Source organism: Bidens hawaiensis, unplaced genomic scaffold (assembly GCF_021521415.1).
Source record: "Bidens hawaiensis isolate Kalapana, Puna unplaced genomic scaffold, B.hawaiensis_p1.1 tig00018400_1, whole genome shotgun sequence".
Taxonomy (NCBI): Eukaryota; Viridiplantae; Streptophyta; class Magnoliopsida; order Asterales; family Asteraceae; genus Bidens; species Bidens hawaiensis.
In genome coordinates, this window is record NW_027492773.1 from 307501 (window position 1) to 331098 (window position 23598).

Below are 23598 nucleotides of genomic sequence, written 5' to 3' on the forward strand. Positions count from 1 at the left end.
GAGGATACCGAAACCAGGCTGAAAATCTAAAAACTGAAATTGAACGGTTTTCAAAAATTCAAAAACCAAATTTTTGGTTATTGGTTCGGTTTAGCCCAAAACCAACCTAAACTGAACCGTGCACATCCTTATTAGATTTGAATTTGACATTGATAAGTGCAGTGTATGCTTTTAGTTCAATTATGATATTGTCATCTGAAAATTGTATCTAGGGTTAGATTGACAATGGCAGAGAATGGATCAGTGAACGATGATACTAATCTGGAGATTGTTAACAACGAAGCATCAGTTGATGAGTTATCAAGAGAGGTTCAAGAAACACTTTCACTCTCACAAAGGCACAAGTTTTGGGAAACGCAGCCCGTCGGGCAGTTCAAGGATCTGTCCAACACGAGCCTGCCCGAAGGCCCGATTGAACCACCAACACCTATCTCTGAAGTTAAACAAGAGCCTTATAATCTCCCGAATCCTTACGAATGGGTCACTTGTGATATGAGCTCTGCAGACACGTGTGCAGAGGTTTATAACCTTCTTTCAAACAATTATGTTGAAGACGATGAAAACATGTTCAGGTTTAATTACTCAAAAGAGTTTCTCAGGTGGGCCCTACATCCACCGGGCTATTATAAAACCTGGCACATTGGGGTCCGTGTCAAGACTTCAAAAAAGCTTGTGGCTTTCATAACGGGAATCCCTGCAAGAATGCGGGTTCGTGATGAAATTGTTAGCATGGCGGAGGTTAACTTCTTATGTGTTCATAAGAAACTAAGGTCCAAACGTTTGGCCCCGGTCATGATCAAAGAGGTCACGAGAAGGGTTCATTTGGAAAACATATGGCAAGCTGCTTATACAGCAGGGGTCGTTTTACCGACGCCAATAACCTCTTGCCAATACTGGCACCGATCGTTGAACCCTAAAAAGCTTATTGATGTCGGGTTTTCAAGATTAGGCCCGCGGATGACAATGAACAGGACTTTGAAGCTGTATAAACTACCTGATTCACCTGTCACACCCGGGTTTAGGAAAATGGAACTTCGTGATGTACCCGCAGTGACCCGATTACTTCGGGCTTACTTACTGCAGTTTGTGGTCGCGCCTGATTTTGATGAACTTGATGTGGAACACTGGATTCTTCCAAAAGAGGAAGTTGTTGACAGTTATGTGGTTGAAAGCCCCGAGACTCACGAAATAACCGATTTCTGCAGTTTTTACACGCTGCCATCGTCGATTCTCGGGCACCCGACTCACTCGATTCTGAAAGCGGCTTACTCTTATTATAATGTTGCAACCAAGACTCCGTTAGTTCAGCTGATGAACGATGCTCTCATTGCTGCGAAACAGAAGGATTTTGATGTTTTTAACGCGTTGGATGTGATGCATAATGAGACGTTCTTGAAGGAGTTGAAGTACGGGCCAGGTGACGGTAAGCTTCATTATTATCTTTATAATTATAGGATCAAGAACATCTTAAAATCATCAGAACTTGGGCTTGTGCTTTTGTAGTTTGAAAACTAGATCATGGTTTTGGATATTGTGTGTTGGTTTTAGATTTTGATAATTATCTATGTACTCTGGTTGGTAATTTGATCTCTTGAATTCATAAACATCCATCTTTTTTTTTCTTTACAATTAAGTGAATTTTATTTTCATTTTGTTTCTTATATACTTATGTTATGGTTATCTGCTTTTGAAAGACATGGTAGCTCATAGATAATTATTTTGGGATTGTTATATTATTATATTGTGTAAATAAATAGTAGTTGTATTAGATGAAAGGCTAGTGCTATAGTTGAGCTTTTATAGTGACACTTAGGTTCAGGGCCTCAATATTCAATGAGCTCAAATATAAGCTTGTTTGTTTAAGCTCGACTCGATTCGAGTTTTTAGCTAGCTGATCTTATATAGCTCACTGGTGACTCATCTTGTTAACCCCTATATCCAATCTATAGGGTGGACACTTCCATGTTCTAATGAATTTAGAGTTTTTTTTAAAAGATTTCATTGAAATAATTAACAATGTTTACACAACTTTGTGATGGCTCGCATTTTCATACTCAACCCTCATTTCATTTTTTTAAACCACAAAACAAAAACCTTTTCATCCTCTTAAATACCATCTTCATTTGTGTCTTCAAATTACTCAGTAAATACCCATCATTTTATATGGAGCAACCAAATCCCGAATCAATAACTTGGGTAGGTCATGAAGATGGGCCCACGAAGAAGATGTAACGTTAGTAATGGTTTGGGTCTATCTAAAAGACTTGGACCTTGTGGAACAACGAATGTTGGGATTTCGGCCACGAGTTTGTCCCTATTTTGTTTCAAAGGAAGGATCAAGCGATCGTACAGAGCATCAAGTGTGTTCGAAATGGCAAACTATGGTAAGATAAATTAACGCCCTCAAAATCGACACATTTGAAGTTTTAACAAAAGTCAAAACGCCGATGAAATTGGGAATCAAATGCTTTTCTATTTTATATATTTAATAAAGCGTTGTTTCAAGTATTTATGTATTTTAAATTTTATAATTTATAATTTATGCAGTTTTATCTATTTTTTTATTATTTTTATTGAATGAAATATTATTTGTTTAGTTTTAATTAAACAAAATTAGAAATGCCAAAAAGAAAAAAATGATCGAGTAATAATTGTTGCAGAGTTTTGAGAAGAGTTTTTGACTACTTTTTTTTTATTGTAAAATGTTGAAATGGTTACCGGACGTCACATGACGTAAGATGCTCATGGGCATAGTATTTTGACCACGCATAGTCTTGCATTTAAAAGCAGGAAACATCCAATTTATTAAATTAAATAAAAAGTAAATTATATTTCTTTTTAACGACTAACGAGTAAAACTCGACCACGATATCAAAAGGCGATCCTAATTCCTATATACCCATATTCACAACAAGAAGTAAATAAGTAATTACAACCAAAACACCAACCAATGGCCGAGATATTTACGATAAACCCATGCTTTTTCATTCTTTCAATTCTAATTTATAAAATATCATTTGAGGTCGGAATCTTTATTCAATTCACTTGTTCCCCAACCAAACTCTTAGTCTTAACTATACAAACCGAAACGGAAACACCCATACTTCCCTCCCATATATATCACACATGATCTCATAACTCCACATTCATCTTAGTAACCGAGGAGGACAAAGACCGGTTAGGGTCAGCTTTTAGTTGGTCCCGGTTTCTAACGAATCTGGATTTAACCCACCCGATAACTGAAAATCCATAAAATTGGACAAAAAAATCGCTCAGCTGCCGGTTGCTCAAGCAGGCAGTTGTCTCAAGTAATATGTCATTTTCTTTCCTTTTATGCTTCATATTTAAAGTATCTTTATTATTAACACCACTTAAGCAAAAAACCAGATCAAACACAAAAACAATGCTAATTTATGTTAAACCCAAGCGAAATTTGTATTTTTAAACGTGTCAAACTTTTTTTGTACTCAAAAGTGTTGTTAGAAGGTTACGATACACAATGTCATTTATGTCTTTTCTTTCAGTTGTAGGGTTTAAAGCCTGAGGAATCCCATGACTAGGCGAATGGAGGTTTGATAGTAACAATGCTAATTCGGGCTTTTCAGTCGTTGACTGATTGTTTCTAAACTTTGTACAAGCATATGTTCTGTGGAACAAGCTTACTTTTTGATTTTTAAACTATATTTATATTTTAGCTTAGTTGGCCCTCAAATTATGCTTTTGCACATAACGGGTTAGATTTGTTCCAGACTTAGGGGTATTGTTGGTATATTTATTTATTTTTTGTATGAGTTTAGATGTTGGCTATGATGATCACTTTAAATAATGAGATTTCGATGATCCAAGTTGTGTCTTGGCGGGGCAATTTCTGGATGGCACTGTTATGGTCTGTGCAACCGTGAATTTGCAGCCATCACGTAACCCATATCTTCTCTTTCTGAATCTCGGATATACAGATCTGAGCCTGTTTGTTTTGTTGTGTTCGATTTAATCTAGGAAAAGTCCCCAAAATAAGTTAGCACGCAGCAACACTTTTGTACCCACTTGGAGTAAAAAAATGGATTTTAGTGACTAGATTTAAAACTTTTATGTCAATAAATCTATTTTGCATTTTGTTTATTGAGTTTATATATAGTTACTCAAATGCATTTTCCACTATAGTATTTTTGGCATTCTCGATTTGGTAATCGGGTTGCAAATGTTGCTGATACGGTTAACTTGCAATCTTCATATTGATACAAAGGTAAATTAGGTTTGTATGCAAATGGTTTCAAATTTATATCTTGACCATAACAATAACTTAGGTATTTGCTAACGTACATGTTAGGTGATCTGTTTATAGTTGTGGACAACTTCATAGTTAAACAAATCGAACAGTGTATGTGTGTGTGGGTGTATTTATGTGTATCTTTTGCTTTATTTTCTATGTGAGTTTTCTGTTTGCACTATTGTTGTGATCATAGTTATCAAATGCGATAAGCGCTCGAAATCGTTGAGGCTGGGTCTAGCGCCCAGGCGATAAGCACAAAAAAAGCGCCCGATTTTAAAAAAAAGCGCACATTAAAAAACAATTTTTTTAACTTAAATAGAACATCTTATGAAGAGCACATACATTCATTCTTCAAATAGTTTATAAAACAACCAAAAACCAAAATAAAAAACATGAGGTAGTACCAAGAAGCTATTTGCTGAAACAAATATTAAAGTTAGATAAGATTATAAGAAACAATGAACAAAAAATGCAGAGTATAGAAAGAAATCCGAAAATAGGAAATTAAGAACAAAACTAACATGTAGATTCTTAGTTTCTTGATGATTTTGTGTGCTATAATATTGATTATGGAACCCCTTAAATAGTGAAGTGTTAGGGACTCCTAGAGAATATTGCGCCTTAATTATCTGCTACATGCTAATCGCAATTAATGCGCCTGGCACTTTAAATGCGCTTAAGCGCAAAAAGCGCACACTTTTAATAACTATGGTTGTGATGATGGCTAATTTATTTTTTTGGGGTTTTGTAGTGTTTGGTTTGGTTTGGGTATATTCGACGTGGATGAAGTTGGTAGCCGCATGAGAAGCCGTTTCTAGAGTGATTGTTGCATGACCCAGTCTTTTGTTCGACGCCTATTGATGTAGGAGTGATGTTATTTTGTGTTTAATGACCATAATTGTTATATGAAACGGGAAAATCTAATGACCAATGTGGTTTATTTTTACTTCAATCAACTTTGTTTTCTTCACTTGTTTGTGAGACATTCGATTAATAATCATGGGCGTAGCTTTGTAGAGGGTGAACCCGACCCCCTCGTTTTTTCTCAGCATTGTAAATTTATTCGTTTTTGGCCAAAAAAAATTTACACATAGTGTAAATTTACCCGTGTATGACCGAGATTTTGAGCCCAGCCCCTTCTCATTTATAATTTTTTTACACATATTAAGTCCCCCCCCCCCCCCCGGTGGCGTATATGTCCAAGCTTCGCCACTCGCAGTAATATTTGTTTTGAGTTGACAATTCTGATGATTTCAACCAATTTTTATACATAGTGTAAAGTTATCCGATTTTGTCACTGTTAATAATGTTCGTTTGAGTTGACAATTCCGACGTTTGTATATATATATGTACCAAATTTTATATACAAACTTTTCAATTTCGATGGATTTTTACCATTGAGCGATTAAGTGGCGACTAGTTGGTAGAGTATTAACTAGCGAGTAATAAGGAATTAATTGGCTTATAGATGGTATTTTTACAACATTGCTTAGGGGCGTCTTTGTAATTAGTTTAGATGTCTTGCTATAATCAACAGCACAAAACATTCAAAAGAAGGTTTTATTTAAATATAGCAATACTATATAAATATCATAGATAACAAAAATCTTGATTTTATGACAACAATTTAAGAAATAAAGTATATAAAAGTTAATTGAGTTGAAAAGGTTTGTAAAATTATATTTAAACAAAACTAATCAACAATGACTGATTTCTTGTTTTACCATTTCAGCCATAGAAATATTAAGATTAACTAACCAAATAACAGGCAAATAGCGTAGAAGGATAACCAACTTTCAATAAAATGTGTTCATTTAATTAAATTTTTGTGTTGTAAAATTATATGTCTCGGTCATTTATTTAAATTCGTTTATGTCAATTCGTTTACATTCATTTATTTTTGTACTCTACACTTGTTCAAGTTTGTTCGCTTACACCCGTTAAAGTATTCATATAAATTTTTTTTGCCCGTTATAACTTAGTCTAGTTTTTCAAACTTTTTAGGCCTAACACATTGTTCATGACATGTCTTTTGATTGAATTTATCTCAGTTTTGCTCATCTATTTACGTCTGCAAACCGTTCATTTATACTAAGTTAACGAACGAGCACAAATATGTTCATTTTCTTAACGGACGAACACGAACAAGAAACTCTTGTTCATTTAGTTTTCGTATTCGATTGTTTGTTCGTCGGTTGAGTTACATGATGTTGGACGTAATTTCGGGCTCCAAGTCACAAGTTGGTGAACTTCGGGGATCAATAATGACAAGGAGGTCATAGTTGGTTATGCTTCCTAGTTACGTTATGTTTCCTAATTGTATTGTGATTATAATAGGTAATGTCTTGGCTAGCAAGTTAGGTTAGTTTATATAAACCAAGTCATGGTTAGACATTATAGAGTGTGGTGGTGTGAGGTGCAACCGAGTTAGGGTTCATCTAGAGACACACACACACGAGATGTAACTGAGTTATGGTTCATCTAGATGCAACCGTGTTAGGGTTCATCATTAGTCAAACCGAGTTAGGGTTTGATAGAGTTGTAATCAGTTTTTTGAGTTAGATTTTCTGATTAATATAAACGGAAGTTATTTGTTTAGTTTGTGTTTGATTATTGATCCTGGACTTGACACGAGCGAACATGAACATGCTGCGTTCGTGTTTGTTCGGTTCTTTTACAAGCCTATTTTTTCATGATGTGGTGCCTGACTGCTTGTAAAACCTTGAGAATCTTCCACTAACAATAAAACATCGTGAAAAGGATTATGAACCATATAACAATTACTTAATAAACATAATTCACAACAGGTAGAAGATCTAAAACTGCAGTGCCAAATGAGGCTGGTTTGTGACAGCCACGAGCATAACCAACAACATGGAATGCAAGTGATCGTCATCAATGCATGCAATACAAGTAATCATAAGATGACAAGTCGCACCAATATGCTTAATGACCATTTTTTCCATCTAATATGCTTAATATGTAATATAGAATATAGATAGATATAGATATTTTAACAGTCATTTGGTTTCAAGCTAGTTTGACAAAAAACTTAACTGAGCTGGAGCCGTTAAAATCAAAGCTGATTACAAATCTAGTTTTCGGTTCAAGGTTGAACAGAAATCGAATTAGTTAGCTGGTTTGTAGTTTTGTTGCAGTTCAGAATATGAGTATCTGATTGGAACCGAATAACAGATAATAACTCCAATCACAAAACACTAAAAGGATTTACATGAACATTAAAAGTAAACATAATATAAGCTATTACAAATCCATAATCCAACAACTTTTTTTATAAGATATTTAACCATTTTTTATTTAGAAAAAAACAAATTCATCAGAGTACATGAAATAAATGGCAGAATCAAGCAATTAAAAATGAACATAATTTGAGGGTAAAAATGGACGTCATAAATTGAGGGTTAAAATTTACAATACCAAGAATTCAAAATTTATCAAGATTTTCAGCAACAATATCAAGAATTCAAAATCCTAAAGTAAATCAATATACAAACACATATTATTAAATGTTTAAAAAAAATCAATACATAAAAATATTTTTCAAGTGCAATGGCAGTACCTTTAAAAATGAGATTTTATCATTCAAATTTCATTTGCACTTTGCATTACATTCATCCAAGCTTTGTAAACATTTGTCACACTTGTCACTTGTTTTACTACAACAAAACTTCGCATTAGGACAATAAAGTCCGATACTAAAACAAAACTTCGTTACTCCACTTGTGGCACCTATAAATGAAAATAATGTCGCATGTTTTCTATAATTTTATACATTTACTGGTTTAAAAAGAAAAGTGTAAACTCAATTAAAGAAATTTGTTGTCGTATTAAAAGTAATATCATTTACAATAGTTACAAAACTTAGATATATAAAAATAAATTATCATTTAAAATAAAATAAACTAATCATCCGCGAGAGGGAATATCTACCCTGCCTCCTACGGACGTTCTTGTGTTTGGCTGGGCAGGGGTAAGCATGCGTGTGTTGACCTCACTGGGGTGTCCCCATTGGTGGGGCTGAGAGACAGTGGCTTTGTGCCGGGACATGCGGTTTTGAGGGCAGAATCTAGAAAAGTTGCTAAGCATGAGGGCATGAGGCAGCGTGTTTGGAGAATCAGCACGTGTTCATTCCATTTGCCTTCGACACATTTGGATCCTTAGCTCCCGAGGCGGTTCGCTTCTTGGAGCGGGCGCAGAAGGTGGTCCACAGTGACTCGCAGAGCCCGAGGAACTAAGGATTTATATTTAGTAGAATAGGCTTTGCGATTCAGAAGGGAATAGCGGCACAGCTTGTTGCTCGCTTACCCATTATCCAGACGTAACTCGGTTTGTGTTATATTAAATTAAAAAAAAAAGAGAATCATCATTACAGATATATATTCAACATTTTCTAAGGGCACATATATTTAATTCTGCATACTGTTAGTAATTTTAGTATCATCATATAATTAACCGTAAACAGATTGACTTGTGTTGACCGAAGTGAATAATAATATACATTAAGCATGTCCGGGCCGAACTTTGAACAATATTAGAAACGGTTTTGTATTGAAAAATCTTTGATCTTGTAAGCTCTAAAATTTGATGAAAATCCAATGTTGAAGGGAATCCTCTTTCACCCAAAACGCGGCCCAAAATGATTTGAAGCAATTTTTGTGGAAGACTGAATACGGGAATGCAAGTCGTTTTTAGGTTCTAAACGAAGAAATATTATACACATTTTTTCTTGAAAATATCTTCCAAGACATACCGATTGAATTTCGTGTGTACCATCAAATTCTTTCGATATAAGACTAAATCACAATTCTTAGATAAATCAAGTGTTACAAAACTATAAAAACAACACCCCCGTAAGTAGCACGCGCTATGTGTACGTGTGAACGATGTGCGTAAACACATACATGAACGAACACACACAAACATGTAATATACTAATTTATTAAGAAATAAAACTCAAAATTATTGATAAGGTACCTACGACCATAACCATAGATGTAATTATAAGAAAAGGAATAAGATTAGCCATATTCTTCATGATCTGTGCTTTCGGCTATGAAATACACTATTCAGACAGAGTGTACTACAATTTGTAACATGTTTTATAAAACAAAACGAAATTTAAGGATTCACAACCTATGCATGACAATATTTGAAGTAATACATGTAATGTGCATGAAGTCATGAACAAGGTGCACTACCGAAAATAGGATAATTTAGGTGCTGTTTGTTTTTTAAGAGGTAAAACGTCTGCAGTCTGCAGACCACATCTGCAAGCATCTGTAGCAGAAGAGGTGGATCAAACCTCTGCAGTCTGTAAGAAGAATATTGTTTGTTTTTTAACGTCTGCAGACTGCTAAAATATATAACAGAAATTTTTAAATAAGCTGAAATTTAAATAAAAAAATCATTCAATCAACTAAAAATTCTTCACAAAACCAAAGAGTGAGAAATCAACAAACGACTAAAACATTATTTTAGTAAATATTTTAAAACCAACACTATTTTGGTAAATACATTTTCCATCAACACTACTTTAAGAAAAACCTCTATTTAAAGAAAAACTCAATTTGATCGTAATAGTCAGTAGTCGCCCTGCCCTTATGTTCGTTTATCCCGTTTATCTAAACATGTCAATCCACAAATGACCAGACCAATTAACTCGCTTAACCTATTCCTTACATTCCATTAACCCGATTAACACAAATTTACAACTTGATTATTACACCCATCTAAACTAAAAACAAGTAACCAATTACAACTCCAATCAACATGATACCATTTATATGTATCCAACTCTAAAGTTTTAAGCTTTTTCAAAGACATCCCGCCTGAGTTGAACCATTATTATTCAACCATGGCGCCGCCACCGCCGAGCATCCCTTCGGTTTCAATCACCATCATCTCTTAAACACAACAACCCAATCAAGAAAGCCCTAATACTTTAATTTCATTTCAATCTGATGCACTGATTCAAAACCATCATTTGAAAACCCCTGAATCAAATCAATGACCAATGTAATTAACAAAGGCTCCACTGTAGAAGTAATCTTCCAGGGCGTCTGGTACGTGGCTACCTTAATCGACCAAACTGAATCTGGGTAGTTAGTGTCGTACGATGAGCTTGTCGAAGACGATAATAATAAGGTCTTGTTCTGTTACGGACTGAAACCATTGCAATGTATGGGACTTGTCCCACATCGGTTGTATGGGCAACTGATGTGGGGTTTATAAGTCAAATTTGGGTCCATTTGACTTATAAACCCCACATCAGTTGCCCATATAACCGATGTGGGACAAGTCCCATGCATTGCAATGGTTTCAGTCCGTAACATGTTCGAGGTTGTCGACCCTTGTTTCATACAAACCATTCCTCCTCGTAATATCCGGCGTAATCAAGACAAAATTGTAAAGGAGGCTCATGTTGTTGTTGTTGAGGATGATGGTGATGGTGATGGTGTTGGTGGTGGGTTTGTGGAGATAAATGTATGTTATTGTGAATAGGTGAAAGAGTTTAGAAAAGGTGAGAAGTGATAGGTCCATGTCTGCGATAAGAAGAGGGCGCAATGAATTGTCTTCCGGAAAACAAACAGTCTACAAGCCTCAATGTCTGCGCGTGGTTTGCATGGTGCAGACAAAAGAGGTCAGGAAGCTCTTTTGGTAAAAAACAAACACCCCTTTAGTTGTCAGATACTTATAATGTAGATGTTGGAAGATTATGTAAAAGCGGAAAGCTATATGAAGATTTTTTTTAAAGAGTAGACGTACAAGTACTATTTATCTAGGGGAAATCTCAAAATAGTCCATTTGAAGAGAAAGAGATTCTCAAAATAGTCCATTTGAAGAGAGAGATTCCTAAAATAATCCATGCAAACTGTCACACCCCGACCAAAGGCGACGGAACATGCCGGGATGCGACGGATTGCCCATAAGCGCATGACACTATTTAAAGCGACAACATTTAACAACTCATTTAATTTCACAAAATCATAATGTCATGTAACTTACTTGTTCATACAATAACCATAACAAAATATAGCAAATAAATATATTGTTCATTTTGCTAAACATCCTAAAGGTCTTTGATAGCGTTTTTCTCCAAGTCTCGAGTCAATCAAAAGTCAAATATGTAACATTGTATAAAATAAAGTTTATCAACACAAAGGTTGGTGAGCAATTCATAGTTTGAACAAGTATATATATAATAAGAAAATGTCCACAACTTGTACATGAAACAATAAATAATAGCAGTAATTTGGATAAAATGAGGTCGCTAATAAGATTACATTAGCGGCACCGTCTATAAGAGAATACCAAATAGATTCAGATTTCGTGAGGTCGTTAATAAGAATACATTAACGGCACCGTGCTATAAGAGAATACCAGATAGTTCACGGATATATGAATCAATCAACCAAAAGCGGTAAACACATAAGCATATACGCATGTAAGCATAGAACACCAAATCGAGCATTTATTTAAGTAAAGTATACAATAACGTTTGTGGTTTAAGACTCAAGTATAAAGCATTTAGTTTGAATAAGTATGCAATATCACCCCCAAAACGAAAGATGGAAAACGGGGTATGAAAGTACTCACGTTCAAGTATAAAACTTGGTGTGTAAAAGGCGGGAAAATGGAAGGACGAGTCTAACGCGCAAAGCCTAAATAAAAGTAAAAGCCTTGAATTAGAAAGGTTGTTTTAGGAAAGCTTTAAAATAAAAGATAAGAAATGCAAACAATTAAAGTTTATGGTTTAAAATGTAACTATCTAAGAAATTATAATAATAACCCTTTAAAAATGTAAGTTTGCTCGAACCCGGGTTAAAGTATCTAACATTTATATTTACTCAACCTATGTTAAGTAATAAGGTGGGTAAAAATTCAAGAATGCAAGTCCCTTTATAATATAGATACTAAAATGGGTTTTAACGAGTGTTCGGGTTGTTGGTTCGTGCCTTGATAATCGGGTCAAACCCAAAGTCAACTTTCCGAAATAATAAATGTTATGAGATAACTCAATAAAATTTAATAATACTTAACCAAGTATGTAGTTCTATTGTTTTAGGCATTAAACAAGCGCGTAAACCTGCACCCTAAACCAGATGATAACATATTTAAACCAAGTGCGTCCGATTCTGTCAGCATTTCAAATTCCAGAGTCGTTGAGAAACCGTTAAGACTCACTGTCCTTGGCGAACCAGGTGCTACTATTCAAAATCTTGCTCATTTGGCTGGATATGTTAAACTTAATAAAACTATTGGCGCAAGGTATTTTTGTTGCCACCAATTACCAAATAAATTGCTATTGAAAAACCAGACTATAACTATATTTTAACTATGTTTGCAGAATGTTTTACTACTTTTTTCAGTCACGAACCAAGAAGGATGATCCTCTAGTTCTATGGTTGACCGGAGGACCAGGTTGTAGCGGCGCAATAGCACTTTTTATAGAAAACGGTCCGTTCCATTTGATCAATAATTCGTCTCTAACATGGAATGATTTTGGCTGGGATAAGGTCTGTTATACATTCATGCATAACTTTATATATTATGAACATTGAATCAACATGTAACAGTATTATTTCAACTTCCAATTTGTAAGACATGTTTCCAATATTATATTCGTTGACCAACCTACCACGCAGAGCTCGAGCTCGGCTCGTTTTGAGCTCTATTTTCAAAACTCGAGCCCGACTCGTGAATGGATTTTGAAGCTCGGCTCGTTTAGGCTCGCGAGCCGACTCGAGCTCGATAAGTGAAGCTCGGGCTCAGGCTCGTTTATTAAACGAGCTTATTTTTAGGCTCGGGCTCGGGCTCGATTAAGCTCAGCTCGATCGTGCTTTTTAAAAAGCCGATCTCGAGTAGCTCGCGAGCAGCTCAGCTCATTTGCACCCTAACCATAGCACATAGACTAGGAGTGCTTGTGGTTTAATTTTCTATTAAAAAGCACCAAGAACAAAAAACCTCTAAGAAAATTATTAACTTCTTATTTTTATTTTTTGTGTTTCGTTTTAATTTATAATTAACTGTACCTAATGCCTAAAGGTTATAATTATTTTCATTATTAACTTTTAGGTACATAAGGACTATTTATGTTCTATATAAACTAACACACACAAGAACATACATACACATATCAAACACATTCTCTCTTTAGCATTCTTAATTAGACCCGAAAAAAGACGTGTGTAGAAAAAAAATTGAAGAGATTTCAATAGCAAGAGAAACAAGAGAAATAAATGATTCAATGATCGGATCAAATAATATTATTATGGTTCGAGAGAAAATAACAGTATCTACTCGGACACTTAAGATTTTCGTATGGAATAACCGGTGGGGATTTCTCAGAACGAATACAAAGAACCACAATCGCATAGTGATGTGAGCCAACCTACTGAGAAAGACATGGAATCCTCGAAGAAACGGTATGGATGTATATGGGTTCTAATTACAGTGTGGTTCTGTACAAATTAAGATTTATTTTGAAAGTTCATGTGAAACTGAAAGCAATCAATAAGTTTATTTATTTGAATAATAATTTGACATACAGTTTACAATTTGTCTAATGTGATATCTGATAGGATTTTTTTTTTTAATTCTGTTTACAATTTCTTTGATTTATTTAGCATATAGTTTAAAGTTTCTGTAAATTTTAATATCTAATTCCTAAAGAAACTAAAACACAAATTTGTGTATTGTTTTCATTTTTAGATGTAAATTTTATTATAAACCAACTTGTAGTTTAAATAAAATATTTACGAGTTTACATGATTCAAAATACTTTACTTAAAACTCGGTTTTCATTAAAATTTATTTCAAAAAATAAACATAAGTATTTCTTTTCTTTCTGATATCATGGTTTCATTCTTTGACAGTGATGAATTCAAAGGTGAAGAAGTTGCTACAGTGATGGAGCTAAACCAGAAGATGGTGTCAATGTTGACCAAATTCCGATAGCTGATGTTGTGTCTGAAGAGGGGAGTAAGGTGGTGGCCACAAACAAAGATGAAGGCGATGAAGCTGAAAAACAACCGGAAAAGAGAGCAAAATGCATCGAAGATGGTGGTGATGTTGGTAGCGAACCGCCTGCGAAGACAGTGCAGAAACCTAATTTCAAGTTTAAGTTGTTCGGTGTCGAGATCCATTGCTGCAAGTTTGATCAATTTGATAAAGTGTCTGATGTGGTTGGTTGGCTCACCAGCAATGGATCTCGACACCGAACAACTTAAACTTGAAATTAGGATTCTGCACTGTCTTCGCAGGCGGTTCGCTACCAACAACACCACCATCTTTCGATGCATTTTGCTCTTTTTTCCGGTTGTTTTTCAGCTTCATCACCTACATCATTGTCTATGGCCACCACCTTACTCCCCTCATCAGGCACAACATCAGCTATTGGAATTTGGTCAACATTGGCACCATCTTCTGGTTTGGCTCCATCACTGCTAGCAACTTCTTCAAGTTTCTGCGCTGTTTTCGCAGGCGGTTCGCTACCAACAACACCACCATCTTCGGTGCATTTTGCTCTTTTTTCCTGTTGTTTATCATCTTCATCACCTTCATCTTTGTCTGCGGCCACCACCTTACTCCCCTCATCACACAACATTAGCTATCGGAATTTGGTCAACATTGACACAATAAGCAGATTGAGATTGCTTATGGTCAGGTCAATGGAAGCTTTATTTATTTGCTAAATAAATAATCCAAACCTTCAGTGACGGATGGCTTGATAGCGTAGCATAAGCTTTTAATAAAACTATTTGGGTTATCGCGTGGTGCTGTGGAATGGACGCACAACCTAACATCAACCGCATCATCAGTGTCGGTACATGATTCACCTGATGACAATGCATAAATAACCCGAATGTAGACGTGTAACTCATGGAAAAGCAGTAAGCGTGTAACTAATGGCAAAAATCAAGAAAAAAAGCTGAAATATACAGTAATTTCAAATATATAATTTTTTTAAATCAACATATTTTGATCTGAATCTCATTCTGAACAGGCACTGTTCTAATCTGAAACATGTTCTGACCTGACCCCTTTCAACTCAAAAGCGTACCGACACGAAGCGAACTAATTTAACCCTTTTTGTATCGACTCGTTCTAACCCTAATTTGGTCTTACACATGAATCGAGCTCACCTGATGTAACATCATGAAAATAACGGGTCAAAAATACCAAGTTTCCAAAGCCAATGACCAAACAAAAATAAAATTTATGTTTTCCCGTCTGATCGCGATATGTGATCGCTCAGGAACCAATGTCATCGCGATACGCGATGACGAAGTCTGACAACGTGACATGTGTCCGCCACGTGTCACCATGTGGCACTGTGTTCCGCCACGTGGCACCACATGGCAACCCTACATCGTGACTCATTAAAGCTAGTCGCGATACGCCACGTGGCAACTCTACATCATGACTCATTAAAGCTAGTCGCGATACGCGACGGCTAGTCCATTGAACAATCGCGTATCACGATGGAGAACCGAACCAACCTATAAATAAAGGGCTCCAACCCTCATTTCTCACTTACACCAATTCACTCTCTCTCTAGAAAATATCATTTCTCTACCTCGTACGTAAAGCGTGCCACCGACCCTCCTCGTAAACCGTGCATAAAACCGACGTTGTCTCATAAACCGTGCCGAATCCGACAATGATGTCTTGAAGAACTTGCCGACCGAGACGACCCGCCTCGAAGTGCGTGCTGACGAGTTTTGAAGACTATTATGCCTCGATTTACCTGTCAAGGAGTTGTTGATCAATATTCTCGATATACGTGCAAGTGTCGAAGTGCTGCCCATAGAGTCTAGAAAATAATAAGCCGAACAAGGTAGGAATAATACCCGAATAAAATATTAATAAAGTTTTAAAAGAATAATAAAGGCTTAGACCCTTGTCGAAGGTATACTCAATACCTTAAAAAATAAACAAAAGAAAATAAAACAAAGGAAATATAAAGACAGATAAAAATATAATTTTTGTTATAACTGAAGTATGATTTATCATTTAATAGATTTTAAATAATAAAAGAAAATGAATAAAGAAAAATAAATGAAATAGTCTTTATAAATTAAGATAAAAGTATTATTTAAAAGTATTTTAAATAAGTAAATGAATATATATACTGCTTATATTATTAATATAAACTAAATGATGTATAAATATATATAAGTATACGTTTTGGGAAAACGTAGATTTTAGAAAAGAAAACATGCCGGACTAAAGGTCAGAACATAAGAATAAAAGATACATGATTTGAACTATATGTTCAAACATGTTAGAAAAAGAAAAGTATTTTTGAGCTAAAGGTTCAATAAGAAAAGAACGAGGTAAAGAATATGCAAACAAGACTAAAGGTCTTAAGCCAGATAATTAATCTAGTAATAACAAATAGTTATACTCGTACTATAGGTACGAGATAACAAAGAAAGAAACGTCAATCAGTGAAGTTAAGCTGAATGGTCGACAAGGTGTATACGTCAACAAGCTGAATGGATGCAATGAAGGTTCCTTTTGTTTCCCTCCCTGTCAACACAAAATGGAAAAGAAGGAAAGGTAAAGGGTGAAATTGAACAAAATATGAAGTTTCAACTACCACTGAACTTCACTGCACACGTGGTTAAATGCAATTTGCTCTTCACTGCACACGTGGTTAAAGACAATTTGCTCTTCTTATGAATAGTAACTTTTTGTGTCTTAAATTTTACTTTTTAATATATATATATAATATAAGAAAATTTAGTTTTAGATTAAGTTTCGGTATCGTAAGAATTTAAGCGAAGCCAACTAAAAACACAACGTATCGTCGCCGCAGCACTCGTGTTATTGTTTATTTAGTCTCGATACCGTAACAAACCTAGCCAATAATGAAATTATTTTTTATGTTTACTTCTGGTACGATAACAAACCCAATTGTTACCGACCGAATGCATGTCGACTCGCCGTTGCAACGCCCGTGTTTGTTTGCTTTTTATATATATATCAAATTTTTGAAATTATTTTTTGGGTTTGCTTCTAGTGTTGTGGCGAACCTATAGATGCTGAACAAATTTTCGTCACAACTCTTGTAATTTGTCAACCGAATAAACGCCGTTTTACTTATATTATTTTGGGTATCATAAGCTATACGTTTACTAATTTATTTTTCTATCAGATACTGACTGTATATGTGTTGCTTTCATTATAAGCTGTACGTATGCTGACACTATTTTGGGCGTTCACATAGAATTTGCGTCAAGCCGTTGTCACAACGCGGCGGATTTAAACCTAGTTAAGTTTAATATGAAAGAATTTGCAAATTAATTGTCCCATCACCACCAGCCCACATTTTGTTTAATAAACGATGCTACATTGGTGCTAAGAGCTCATGACAATTAACAAGCCACCACTGATATAACAATGATAGTCACCGAACCTTTGTTTTGCCTACCTTTGTTTGAAATACTTATTATAAAATGGTGATTGATCTTTATTAAATGTACGACATTATCGTAATAGGAAATATATATAGACTGTATACTTCTAATTTGAGTTCACCAACTCTTGGCTCATGCTAAGTCCTATCATAAAGACCGTGCAAGCGATGTCCTGAGTCAAGTGTTGTCTTAATACTTGGGCCTAGCATATAAATAGTGTAAGCCGCAAGTATAGTTTGGTAGACAATGATCAATCACAACTTATGAATCGTGCCAACAAATGGACTAATCTCTACACATGGGATCCCTAGGTTGGTGCACGGGTTTATTTAGACAACAACAAGCTTCACATCACTTTTTACCAAGAACACTCACAAGACCAAAGACTAAGTTATCAAATTAAGTATTTCATCAACAAAATAAAATTATTAAAATGACATGTCAAGAACATAAACATAACACTTTTTTTTCTCTCTTAATTAATGCCCTAACATTTCAAATAAAAGGATCTAATTACAATAAAGATGCAGGTAAGCGGACAACAAGTTGTGCCGTCACCCCCTTTTGAATGGCAAAACCGATCATACTGTAAACAAAATTACCGTTCTTCGGCGTCGTTGAGATACCGTGCACGACCCGCTGAACTCTTTTTAAAAACGTTGCAGCATGTAAACGTAACACTTTTACAAATAGCAATAGGTTTACACCAAGTTTCATCTTCACCCAAGCAACAATCGACTTCGCCTCTAAAGGCCATTCTTGGGTGAAATGTTGAAGTTAATTATCTTCTCTCTTTTATAAAAAGCAATTTAGGATCATTTGTGGAGTGATCCCATGCTCCAAAGTTCGTTCAAACACCCAAATTTGAGAGAAAACGTTTAAGTGAGAGAAAGTGGAATGGTGAATCTTCTGGGAGTGGCCCATCGCTCATCCTTGTATCCAATCACCAGTATGCGTCATGGCATCCTTTTCAGCAAACTTGTCCCCGTTTGTTAGAGAAGCACGATCATACATAAGGGGTGCACAATGGCGCATATCCTTGCTTTGGCACGCGGCGTAATGACTTGTTGGTCTCTTTGATCTTTGTCATCTTCTAGGTTTGTCTTCATCATGAGCATGCACGTGCTTGAGGATTCATGTTATATGTTTTTCGTGTGTAGGTTATATATTTTTGTGTGCGTGTGTATTTTATTGATAATGAATTTTATGTGTAGGTTATATGTTTTTCGTGTGTAGTTTATATGTTATCTTATTCTTAGAACATGTGTAGATAATACGTTTTTGTGTAGGTTGTATGTTTTTTGTTGATATCTAATGCAAACACATGTAAAATAGTTTTCTAGTATTATTCATTATAATGTAAGTATATGTTGATGGATATTAATATATTGAGTTGGAAGAAATTAGTTTTTGGATAAAAAGAAATTTTAATGTATGAATAAATTATACTTGTGTAGGATAAAAATTCAAGACACAAAAAATAAGTTATAAAAATAAACGAGTTCTTGATATTTTTCAATTATAATAATTTAATTAGTTATATTAGTTAAGTAGATAAGTATTATGGTTTATTAGTTATATTAATTGAAGAAAAAGATTGATTAATACTTTATTTATTTAGCTTTAAGCATTTAAAACTTAAAACAAAACTATTGGCCTATATTCATTTCTCGCATTTCTTGCATTAATATCATTTACCTCTTGAACCATCTTCTCTCTCTCTCTCTATATATATACACACTATATATATATATAAAGCAAATCCAAAGGACCTCTTAAATTTTAAAAGATATAACTTTGATTGCTTTATGTACAACCTTTGTTGCATGAAAATTTCAATTTTAAAAGATATTCATGACTTTTCACTCACACTATGATGTAACATGTTACATCATGTGATTTATTTAAAAGTAATTACAATTTTCCCATACATCTTTAATAAGGTTTTGTTAATTTTTTAGAGAGTTATACCCTTTATTCACAACCAACTACCCCTTCTCTTAACTTTTTAACTATCATAATTTTTTCACATGTTAATATTTTTTTTAAATAATTACATCATAAAAACAAGCATTTTAGTTTCTTTAATTTGAGTATAATATTGCTATATTTTTTTAATTATAAAAGGTTTACATGTTATGCGATTAACAGTTAGATCGACAACAGGTCGGGTCAGACGACCACTGGTCATGTGTAAGAGCGGATAAGGTTTGGAACAAGTCTATACAAAAAGGAGTTAATTTGATTCGTGTTGGTGCGTGTTCAAGTCGAAAGATGTCAGGTCAAAACATGTTTCGGGTCAGAATGTTGTCGAGTCGGATCAAGATTCGGGTCAAACCGAGATGATTTAAAAATCATTGATATGAAATTAGTATATATTCAGTTTTGCTTCTTGATTTTCGCCACCGATTACACGCATTTAGGCATCGATTACGCGAATGAAATTGTTTATATGTACCGAAGCTGATAAATGCGTGTATGGTTCAGGTATTGTAGAAATTTGAATCGAGTTCGTTTTGGTTAAGGTATTATGATTTATATATATATAATAACCTTTCCGTATTTAAGCATATGTAAATTGATTTGAGCTCAATCATTTTTTTATTTTAATATTTTGTTAACCCAATAATAAAAATTTCTTTATTCAAACATTTTTCTTTTTTTTTTCCACTATATTTTTCAAGCATATGCAAAACATGCTACATCTCTAACTGCATATCCGATGAACTTAATGTTTATCTTAAAGTATAGTTAGTTTGGTCTATGCTTAATTGGATTTTACGAGTTTCACGCCGAATTAGACTGGAAATAGGTCGCCGCAACATCGTGCGGGTTTTTAACTAATATATATATCTTGCTTGGTTTTATGGTGGCCTGGTTAGGCTTTGAATATCTAGCTTTCAAGAGGTATGCATAATGCTATTGTACCACCTGTTTCAAAATTTGTAATTTAGGTAAAACTTTTAAAATGGTTGAAATTATTCTTGTATCCCTCCTACATCTATCTATCTATATAATTAACTATCATAAAATCCAACGTTGCTCCCCACGTCTCTAAAATCACCAGATTGCTTGATTTGTAAAATAAAGAGCGGTTTGACCCATTTAACCCTCACACGGGTCATAACATCTCAACTAGGATACGAATTCACAGAGATAGTATATTCTTCTCATCTCAATTTGATCACGATCATTCTAATTCGAGTGTTTTTGGTATTGATCGGAATATTACAAGGTCAACACCACAACAACTTAAATCGCCACCGGAAATCGTTTCGCCCACTTGAAGGTGAAATTACTTACCCAATTCTTGCTTTAATGCTTCAATTTTATAGGGCTTTTGTATGTCTGTTACATACACTGTTTTGCCCCAATTAAATTGGTTATTGATGTAGATTTTTTGTTTATCTGCTACTGCTTGTTGATGCTCTCACCTTCTTTCATGTTTCTGGCAATAATCTATGGCTCTTTTATTGTATGTTTTTTTTTGTTTTATCAGCTAATTGTTTACGGCAATAATTGTTTTTATCTTTTTCTCCCATGTATCCGGCAATAATATTATTTATGGTTGAAATTCACCAAACAAATTACTCTGTTGGTAAGCTATTTAGATGCTTCATGCTCGAAAATCAAGTTCGGGTTAATTAGATCAACTATTTTCGCAATCATGATCACATACTCAATCCAGTTACACTTCCCGTATATATTATAATAAAGACAATATGCAGATTAACAGCAAAGTGTAGGATCTTTAAATACCATCTAATATGTTGCAAGTTTACATTAAATTTAGTACACAAAACATTTACTTCTATGGGGTTTTGATTTTGTTTTTGTTTACGTTCGTTTGGTTCTTGATTAATGATTCCAGGGAATTTCAGCCACCGTTTGAACTGTTGTTGGCTGAGTGAATGAAAAAGGAACAACAGTATCGCAATTGGCAGTCAGTTGACGAAATTATCGCTTCTAATACGGTATTCTGTCTTCATCAGCCTTTTTAGGTAACTCCAAATTTTTTCTCTGTTGGTGTTTAGGGTTAGTTTGTATACATGCTTGGTGTTTATGTGAAACGGAAGAGGTTATCTACCTAATTTCTTTATTCATTTACGCTTTTGTGTTTGGTTACATCCTACTCTGTCGTGTATGTATGGGTTTTTGTAGTTACGTTTGGCTCTTGATCACTTCTCGGCATGAACGGTTTTAGGAAATTTTAGGCCACCAAATTTAATTCTTAAAACGCACTTTTTTGCAGTTCGTATTTTCTGTTATTCGTCATTTTGATTACTAATTTTCTGAATGTAAACTTATCGAAGGCTTTAATCATTTATGTTTTCGATTACAGTGCTAAGGATTGTTTGTATACATGCATTAATTGTTTTAGTTTTAAATGCAGCAATATACTATCGTGCACGCCAACTGTTAATTAATTACCTTTGTTGGTTGCTCATTTTGTGTATTGAGGTTATTTTAAGGTTTGCAGGTGGTTGGTTATATCTGACACTTAGGTACATGTTAATACTAATATCAAAAATCATTATTGTTGTTGTTTTACTTTGTGTGCAAGCAGCCGATTCGTTGGTTGGCCCTCAAAACAAGTTCACTTAGTAATAAAAAATAAAACAAAAAAATTGTGTTAAAGTATGAAAATGGATAATATGGTTTGGAATATTAGATAGTTTTGTCTGGTCCAAATGGATTGGCTCGGGTTTACTACTCACGCTAACTTGGTTTCACCATTATTTATTTGGACCCTTTGATTGTTACATGTATGCTGATTTTACCCAATCATAACATGTTTTTACACAGGTTAGGGTCGTGCAATGAATTTGGTGATTTTGGTCCTTGAATATTAAGGTGCGATTTTGTTCTAACATAATTATAGTATTTTCTTTTACCATAAAAGTATGATAATTTTATATGTTATTTTTGCAATAGGTGGATTTTAAAACAGTGCCCATAGAACTATTGGTAACTCATCCAGGATTGGATATCAGGAACTATTGGCCAATCATTTGGAAATGCAAACAACAAACTCAACCATGGAATGAAGCAACTAGCATATTACTAGAAGCAACCACCAAACCATGGAATGAAGCAACTAACGGACTACAAGAAGTAGTCGCTAAACCATGGAATGAAGTATAATAACGAATTTTTGAATGACATCCAATATGGAATACCATGAATAGTTTATGTTTGTAAAAAATACTTTGTATGTTCAAGTAAACGATGGTAGACAAGTATGTATGAACAAAACCGTCACTAATTAATCAATGATATGCCTTCCCTAAAAAAATTACCACAACATAAGCAACACAAATGAAACATGTAACCTACTCGGTCCGCGGCAGCATGCGGGTACATTTTGTCCACGACATATCTTAACACTGCTATATGAACCAATGATCTTATAGCCATGCAAATCAAATAATCAATACAGACATTTGTCATTAAAACTGCAAGTTCAAATAAGATCATAGCCTAGAAATGGTACCAAATGCAATCATTCACAAAAAATCTGAGTGTTATGCTTAGGATTTTAATGCATGTGTTTCATTATGATGTTATTTTTAGGAGAAATTTAATATTTTACCATGTTAGTGCTTGATTTTGCCTTCTAATTTAGTTATGTATTTAGATTATTATGATGAATTAGTCATCTAAGTTACAAGAAAACACTATAATTGCTTTAAGGTATGTTTAATGTTGCTAAGAAGCTTCACGAGAGTATCCTCCTAGAAGCTGTGTTGCATACTCCTCGTGCATCTAACGATAAAGATACTAAAATTCGTCAAAGTGCACATAACCGGTTTTATACATTGAAAATACACTATGAACATGTTCATAAGTTAAAATTGTTGTATAAATTAAATTAAAATTCAA

General features: G+C 34.4%; 1 pseudogene across 2 annotated transcripts in view; it reads left to right on the plus strand.

Annotated features, from left to right (window-relative positions):
• Positions 1-1938, plus strand: part of LOC143555846 (glycylpeptide N-tetradecanoyltransferase 1 pseudogene) — a 6467-nt pseudogene extending 4529 nt beyond the window's left edge. For both annotated transcript variants that reach the window (XR_013139269.1, XR_013139270.1), the window contains exon 2: positions 213-1938. The product of XR_013139269.1 is annotated as a glycylpeptide N-tetradecanoyltransferase 1 pseudogene, transcript variant X1 (transcript). The remainder of the gene's footprint in view (positions 1-212) is intronic.
• Positions 1939-23598: the final 21660 nt, after the last annotated feature.